Source organism: Oncorhynchus keta, chromosome 34, assembly GCF_023373465.1.
Source record: "Oncorhynchus keta strain PuntledgeMale-10-30-2019 chromosome 34, Oket_V2, whole genome shotgun sequence".
Lineage (NCBI taxonomy): Eukaryota > Metazoa > Chordata > Actinopteri > Salmoniformes > Salmonidae > Oncorhynchus > Oncorhynchus keta.
This window is the reverse complement of record NC_068454.1, coordinates 62,439,369-62,446,619: the sequence shown is the minus strand read 5'-3', so window position 1 is coordinate 62,446,619 and position 7,251 is coordinate 62,439,369.

The following is a 7,251-nucleotide window of genomic DNA, read 5'->3' as shown; positions in this document are numbered from 1 at the left end:
AGGCTCTCCAGAGGGTAGTGAGGTCTGCACAATGCATCACCGGGGCAAACTACCTGCCCTCCAGGACACCTACACCCCCCAATGTCACAGGAAGGCCATAAATATAATCCAGGACAACAACCACCCGAGCCACTGCCTGTTCACCCCACTATCATCCAGAAGGCGAGGTCAGTACAGGTGCATCAAAGCAGAGAGACTGAAAAACAGCTTCTATCTCAAGGCCATCAGACCACTAACATTGAGTGGCTGCTGCCAACATACTGACTCAACTCCAGCCACTTTAACAATGGAATTGATGTAAAAATGTATCACTAGCACTTTAAACAATGCCACTTAATATAATATAATGTTTACATACCTTATATTACTCATCTCATATGTATATACTGTACTCTATATCATCTACTGCATATTTATGTAATACATGTATCACTAGCCACTTTAAACAATGCCACTTAATATAATATAATGTTTACATACCCTACATTGCTCATCTCATATGTATATACTGTACTCGATACCATCCACTGCATCTTGCCTATGCCGTTCTGTACCATCACTCATTCATATATCTTTATATACATATACTTTATCCCCTTACACTTGTGTGTATAAGGTAGTAGTTGTGGAATTGTTAGGTTAGATGACTCGTTGGTTATTACTGCATTGTCGGAACTAGAAGCACAAGCATTTCACTACACTCGCATTAACATCTGCTAACCATGTGTATGTGACAAATAAAATTTGATTTGATTTGATTTGATTGAACCTCCTTTGGAAGCAATAACCTCAACCAAACATTTTCCGTAGTTACAGATCAGACCTACCTAATGATCAGGAGGAATTTTGGACCATTCCTCTTCACAAAACTGTTTCAGTTCAGCACTATTCTTGTGAAGTCTGGTGTGAACCGCTCTCTTGAGGTCATGCCACTGCATCTCAATTGGGTTGAGGTCAGGACTCTGACTGGGCCACTCCAGAAGGCATATTTTCTTCTGTTGAAGCATTTCTGTTGTTGATTTACTTCTGTGTTATGGGTCGTTGTCCTGTTGCATCACCCAACTTCTGTTGACATTCAATTGGCAGACAGATAGCCATTCTCCCGCAAAAAGTATTGATAAACTCTGGAATTCATTTTTCCATCGATGATAGCAAGCTGTCCAGGCACTGAGGTAGCAATGCAGACCCAAACCATGATGCTCCATCCACCATACTTTACAGTTGAGATTAGGTTTTCATGTTGGTGTGCTGTGCCTTTTTTCTCCACACATAGTGTTGTGTGTTCCTTCCAAACAACTCAACTTTAGTTTAATCTGTCCAGAGAATATTTTGCCAGTAGAGCTGTGGAACATCCAGGTGCTTCAGATGTTCAGCAATGTTTTTTTTAGGACAGCAGTGGCTTCTTCCGTGGTGTCCTTCCATGAACACCATTCTTATTTGGTGTTTTACATATCGTAGACTCGTCAACAGAGATGTTAGCATGTTCCAGAGATTTCTGTAAGTCTTTAGCTGACACTCTAGGATTCTTCTTAACCTCATTGAGCATTCTGCGCTTTGCTCTTGCAGTCATCTTTGCAGGATGGCCAGCTCTAGGAAGAGTAGCAAGAGTGCTGAACTTTCTCCATTTGTAGACAATTTGTCTTACCGTGGACTGATGGACATCAAGGCTTTTAGAGATAATTTTGTAACCCTTTCCAGCTTTATGCAAGTCAACAATTCTTAATCTTAGGTCTTCTGAGATCTCTTTTGTTCGAGGCATGGTTCACATCAGGCAATGCTTCTTGTGAATATTAAACTCAAGTTTTGTGTGTGTTTTGTATAGGGCATGGCAGCTCTAACCAACATCTCCAATCTCATCTCATTGATTGGACTCCATGTTAGCTGACTGCTGACTTTAATGAGCTTTTGGAGAAGTCATTAGCCTAGGAGTTCACATACTTTTCCCAACCTACACTGTGAATTTTTAAATTATGTATTCAATATAGACAAGAAAAATACAATCATTTATGTATTATTAGTTTAAGCACACTGCGAGTGTCTATTGCTGTGACTTAGATGAAGGTCAGATCAAATTCACATACTTTTACTTGCCACTATGTATATCTTTCATAATATTTCCCCTAATGTTATTAGCCTACCTCCTCTTTCTCTATTGTTGCTTCATTGATTTCTTGCTTTCAACAGTTAAATGAAATAAGTGTCATTGTCCTTAATTTTATCATTCTAATGACATCCTTAAATAATATAGGACTAGAATGCAATGCAGAAGGCTTTCCCTTCTCTCCACAAGGATTGGATGGTTATGGGTCTGAATAAATAACTGCTATATCCTACAGCCATCGCAAGTTCGCTCTTCTTTCAAACTACCCGTGAGTTTTATTGGCTGCTGTTTAACATTCAGAAAAAAAGAGCTTGCGTCCCTCTTCGAATAGTCCACCTATGTATAAGAAATGCAAAAAAAATAATGTCCAGCAAGCTATTCTAGTCTAGGTTTTCCTGCATGGGACTCCAAGAACTAAGGAGTGTTTTTTAAGGAGAGACCTTCGGAGCACAGGTGCTTGCGTAAAGCGCAAGAGACAGAGGCTATAAGTTAGAAGCTTATTAGAACTAACCCATCGCTAATTAGCTGAAAGAGGTAGACAAGGACATGTGTAGAACAGGATTATCTATTTTGGTAGCAATTTGAATGGAGTTGATGGAGAGAGAGAAAGACTGCTAGAAAGTGCTCGCACGTGCACTGATTTAAATCAATGATATTCGAGTGGCTGTTTTAAAATTCTGCAGCTGCAATGAAAAAACAATTAATGCCGAATTAAAAAGCAAAGTTACCTCTGAAAGCCAGATGTAGATGGGTAAATTAGAACGCATTCGGTCTTTATATTACTGTAGCATAGGCTATGCTGCAGCAAATCTAGGCCTACCTGTCACATGAAAAATAAGTTACCATGATGAGATGGTAGTTCTACATGGATTGTGAACTGCGCTCCATACTGAGATGGGTCTGTCCTCACCCTGAGCGTTAATTCATCGTGCAGAGGCCGTAGAGAAGCCAGATTTAGACATTGCACGTGTTTTTTACAGTTCCATTTCATGCCATGCTGTTTGTATAAATGATTTATTATAATGTACCTGTTTCTCTCAGTTATTTATCCAAGCAAAATGGAGTGGTTTTGGGCGATAAGGTAAATCTCAGGAACTGAGTTCCGCCATTCAACCTGAGAAGGAAACTACTTCGGAATTTTACCATGAGGCCAATGGTGACATTAAAATGTTTACAGAGTTTAAGCGCTGTGATAGGAGAAAACTGAGGATAGATCAAAACATCCACCTCTGGCCTGCTCGCCTCCCTACCACTGAGGAAGTACAGTTCCCGCTCAGCCCAGTCAAAACTGTTCGCTGCTCTGGCCTCCCAATGGTGGAACAAACTCCCTCACGACGCCAGGACAGCGGAGTCAATCACCACCTTCCGGAGACACCTGAAACCCCACCTCTTCAAGGAATACCTAGGATAGGGTAAGTAAGGGTAAGTAATCCTTCTCACCCCCCCCCCCCCAAAAAAAAAAAAAGATTTAGATGCAAGTGGCTGTTCCACTGGATGTCATAAGGTGTATGCACCAATTTGTAAGTCGCTCTGGATAAGAGCGTCTGCTAAATGACTTAAATGTCTTAAATGTAGTTTCTACACAATACTCACCTAAATGACAGTGTGAAAATAAGGAAGATTGTACAGAATATTGCACATATATATTGTTCTTTATGATGGGGATTTAGAGTTACTGAAAACAAATTCTGCATGAACTGTTAATGGGTTAAAGTAAAACTACAAAATTGTGTCAAAGAAATTAACTTTATGTCCTGAATACAATGTGTTATGTTTCGGGAAAATCACTGAGTATGGCGATGGCTGATTCACGTTATGGGTTTGTCATCGGCAAGGACTAGGGAGTTTTTAAAAAATAAAAATAAATGGAATAGAGCTAAGCACAGGTAAAATCCTAGAGGAAAACCTTTCAGCAGGACAATAACCTTAAACACAATGCCAAATATACACTAAGGTGCTTACCAAGATGACATTGAATGTTCCTGAGTAGCATAGTTACAGTTTTGACTTCAATTGGCTTGAAAATCTATGGCAAGACTCGAAAATGCTAACAGGAAAGGAAAATCAAGGATGAGATCTCTTTTTTATCATCTTTACAGTATGTCTCCTAGACAAAACGGAGTACTATTCAACACCAAAGAGAGATTTTGAGTATTTTCTCAAATATCTCACATTTTGCTCCTGAGAAATAACCATGGATTGGTCTCACATTGATCAATGTATGAGTTCTCTAAATTCTCTTAAATGTGTTTCCTTTCAACTCCCTCAATTCATGCAGGAAAGAAAAGAAGAACACAATCTCAACAAAATCTCCATCTGACTCCACATATATACACCACATATAATCTAGGATCTATCTCAGTGTGATCAAATATGAGGTCTCTCAATTGTCTTAAAGCAGGTAGCATAGTGGGTAGGAGCGTTGGGCCAATAACTGAAAGGTTGCTGGATTGAATCCCGAGCCGTCAAGGTAAAAGTCTGTCATTCCTCCCCTGAGCAAGGCAGTTAACCCCCAACAACTGCTCCCCGGGAGCCGATGATGTCGGTTGATGTCGACCCCCGCAACTCTCTGACTCAGAGGGATTGTGTTAAATGCAAGAAACACATTTCAGTTGAATGCAGTTCAATTATTACTATGAACCTCAATTGTTTATCCTATTGCTCAGATTTAGCTCTTGGGTATATGATAATAAGATGTCCTTGAATTCGCTGTACATCTCAATTGCATATCAAATTTACACTCTCAATCCATCATGTTTCAAATAATAGCTTCTCTTTTACATCTTTGTATTTCTCCTAAGGGGCCTTTAGGTGAAAGAAGTCACACATGAAGGAGAACCACACGATTCAAAATTGAGAAGATCAAATTAATCTCAGGTGATCAGAAAAATGCCTTATTGGGCAGCACATTTTTCCTATGGGTGGCGGTTTAGAAATGATCAACAACCAACTTGACAGAGCTTGAAGAAATGTCAAATTAACAATGTGCTAATATTGTACAATCCAGGTGTGCAAAGCCCTTAGAGACTTGCCCAGAAAGATTCACAGTTGTAAGCACTGCCAAAGGTGATTCTAGCATGTATTGGGGTGTGAATAATTTTCAATAAATTTGCAAAATGTTCCAAAATTATTTTCATGTTGTCATTGTGTGTAGATGTTTTTGTTGTTGTTTTTTCCCATTTTTTTTTTTCAATTTGAATTCAGGCTGTAACACAACTAAATGTGTAATGTGTAAGTTGAGGGGTATGAATACTTTTTGAATGCACTGTATTTATAATACTTGTTATATCCTTAGAAATAGTTCACATTTCTCCACAGCAAAACACTTCTCTCCTTGGGGACCATTCAGAGTTCTTAAACAGGGTTGGGTGGTGGGGTTACAGCCAGTCCTGTTTGGTCAATGTGTAGCCAGTGAGCCATGGGGATATGGGGTCAGCTTGTGGACACCTTGCGGTCGATTGGACGTTTGAGACAAACACAAAGACTAGGGTATGCAAAGTTCCGCTCAATTGACCTTCCATTGTAGCCCCAGGTTAAGAGGTGACAAGAGGCCAGTGATGATATTCTCTTTATGGGGCGGTGGTGGTCAGGGTGCCCCCTAACCCCAGTCTGGTCACAAGCAAACAAACATATGCTCTTTCCCAATGGAGGCAGCGCCATCTGAAAGCACACGTGTGATTCCAGTTCATTAAATTAACTTGAACTTCTGCTCTGGTCAAGATTAGTCAGTATTGATGTAATGCCATAGTGGATTAACTGAGCCTAATGTAGAGTCCTATAGAGACTATTGTCTGTCATTCAGTGTGGCAATGCCTCAACGGAAACATTGCGGAAACAGATGGTAAAATTGATGATTGTTTATGCAAATATCAACCATTTAAAAATGAAATAGGCTATGTCACTATCCTATGGCATTATCTGACTGTTTGATTTACTGCTTTGTATATCTAGATTCCTTTTATTTAAAAAAAAATGTGTCTGCTTCAAAATGGCCACTATTTTGCTGTGTAGCTAGCTGTGGTAAAGATCTGCCTGTGTTGCACAGCTTTACACAATTACTTAGCCTCTCAAAATGAACAACCAAATCAGAATAAGAACACGGGTTACCACAACAACCATCAGCTCTATGAAGACCCTTCCCTTATAGAGTGTAATGGTACAACCTCTGACTCGTATACACATATCATGCATAAGTCACTGAACATTTCCTTTTCTTGCCAGTAAAATACCACCCACATAAGAGAAATGCACAATAATCCCCTTCCCACTCTCCCACGGAAGCCACAGTTCAAAATCACACACATTACCATAAGAGTCACCAAGACTAATCCTGAAATGATGCATTGTTTTACTTATACCTTTATTTTGTCGATAGGGCAGCAGTGAGACAAAAGGGAGTTTGTGTTTAGCCTCAGATTTAATGTTGGGAAGAGGAGAGAATGGGAGTACCAATGGGAGTAGAAGAACTGGGTGGGTGTGGTATGGCACTTAAAATGCAGACAGTGACAGTTGCCTTGAACTTGAACCCCCCTGAGTTCCCCTTGACCCCGGCTCTTTTCCCGTGCTCCTCTCTGCCCCGATGGCGGTGGATGCCTTTGTTGAACTGTCTGCATTAACTCTTCGCACCTCTATTCGCCACCCCCAGCCCCTCTCTTCTCTAGCCTCCTCCGCCTATTAATGGGGCCTTCCTCAGACCTTCCAGGGCTGCTTTTGGGACACCCTTCTGGTCCCATCCAATGCCACTGTGTGTGTATGCTAATATGACCCAAGGGTTCTATTCCCACACACTGGATCTCAGATGTATTCTTTTGTTTTTAAGGGTTTAGGGGAGAAGCTCCACTAGCTTTCTGCCTTCCCATGATAAGACACTAGACACACATTTCAGAATCTGTCAAAAGTGTCAGATTATCTAATGAGATTGATTGGTATTCAATCAGCAATCAAATCAAAACGGCACTGTTTAATATAATTCTCCATAATTAACTTACTTTATGGTTTCAACATCTGACGCCAAAATATTCTACGTTAAAGAGAAGCTGCAATTGGAGTGGAGGCACAGTTAATGTAGGTCGAAACCAAAGACAAGATTCTAGGATTTCTGTCAGTCAAGGAGAGATCAAGACCGTCAAGACCCTTTCAACAACAGCAAT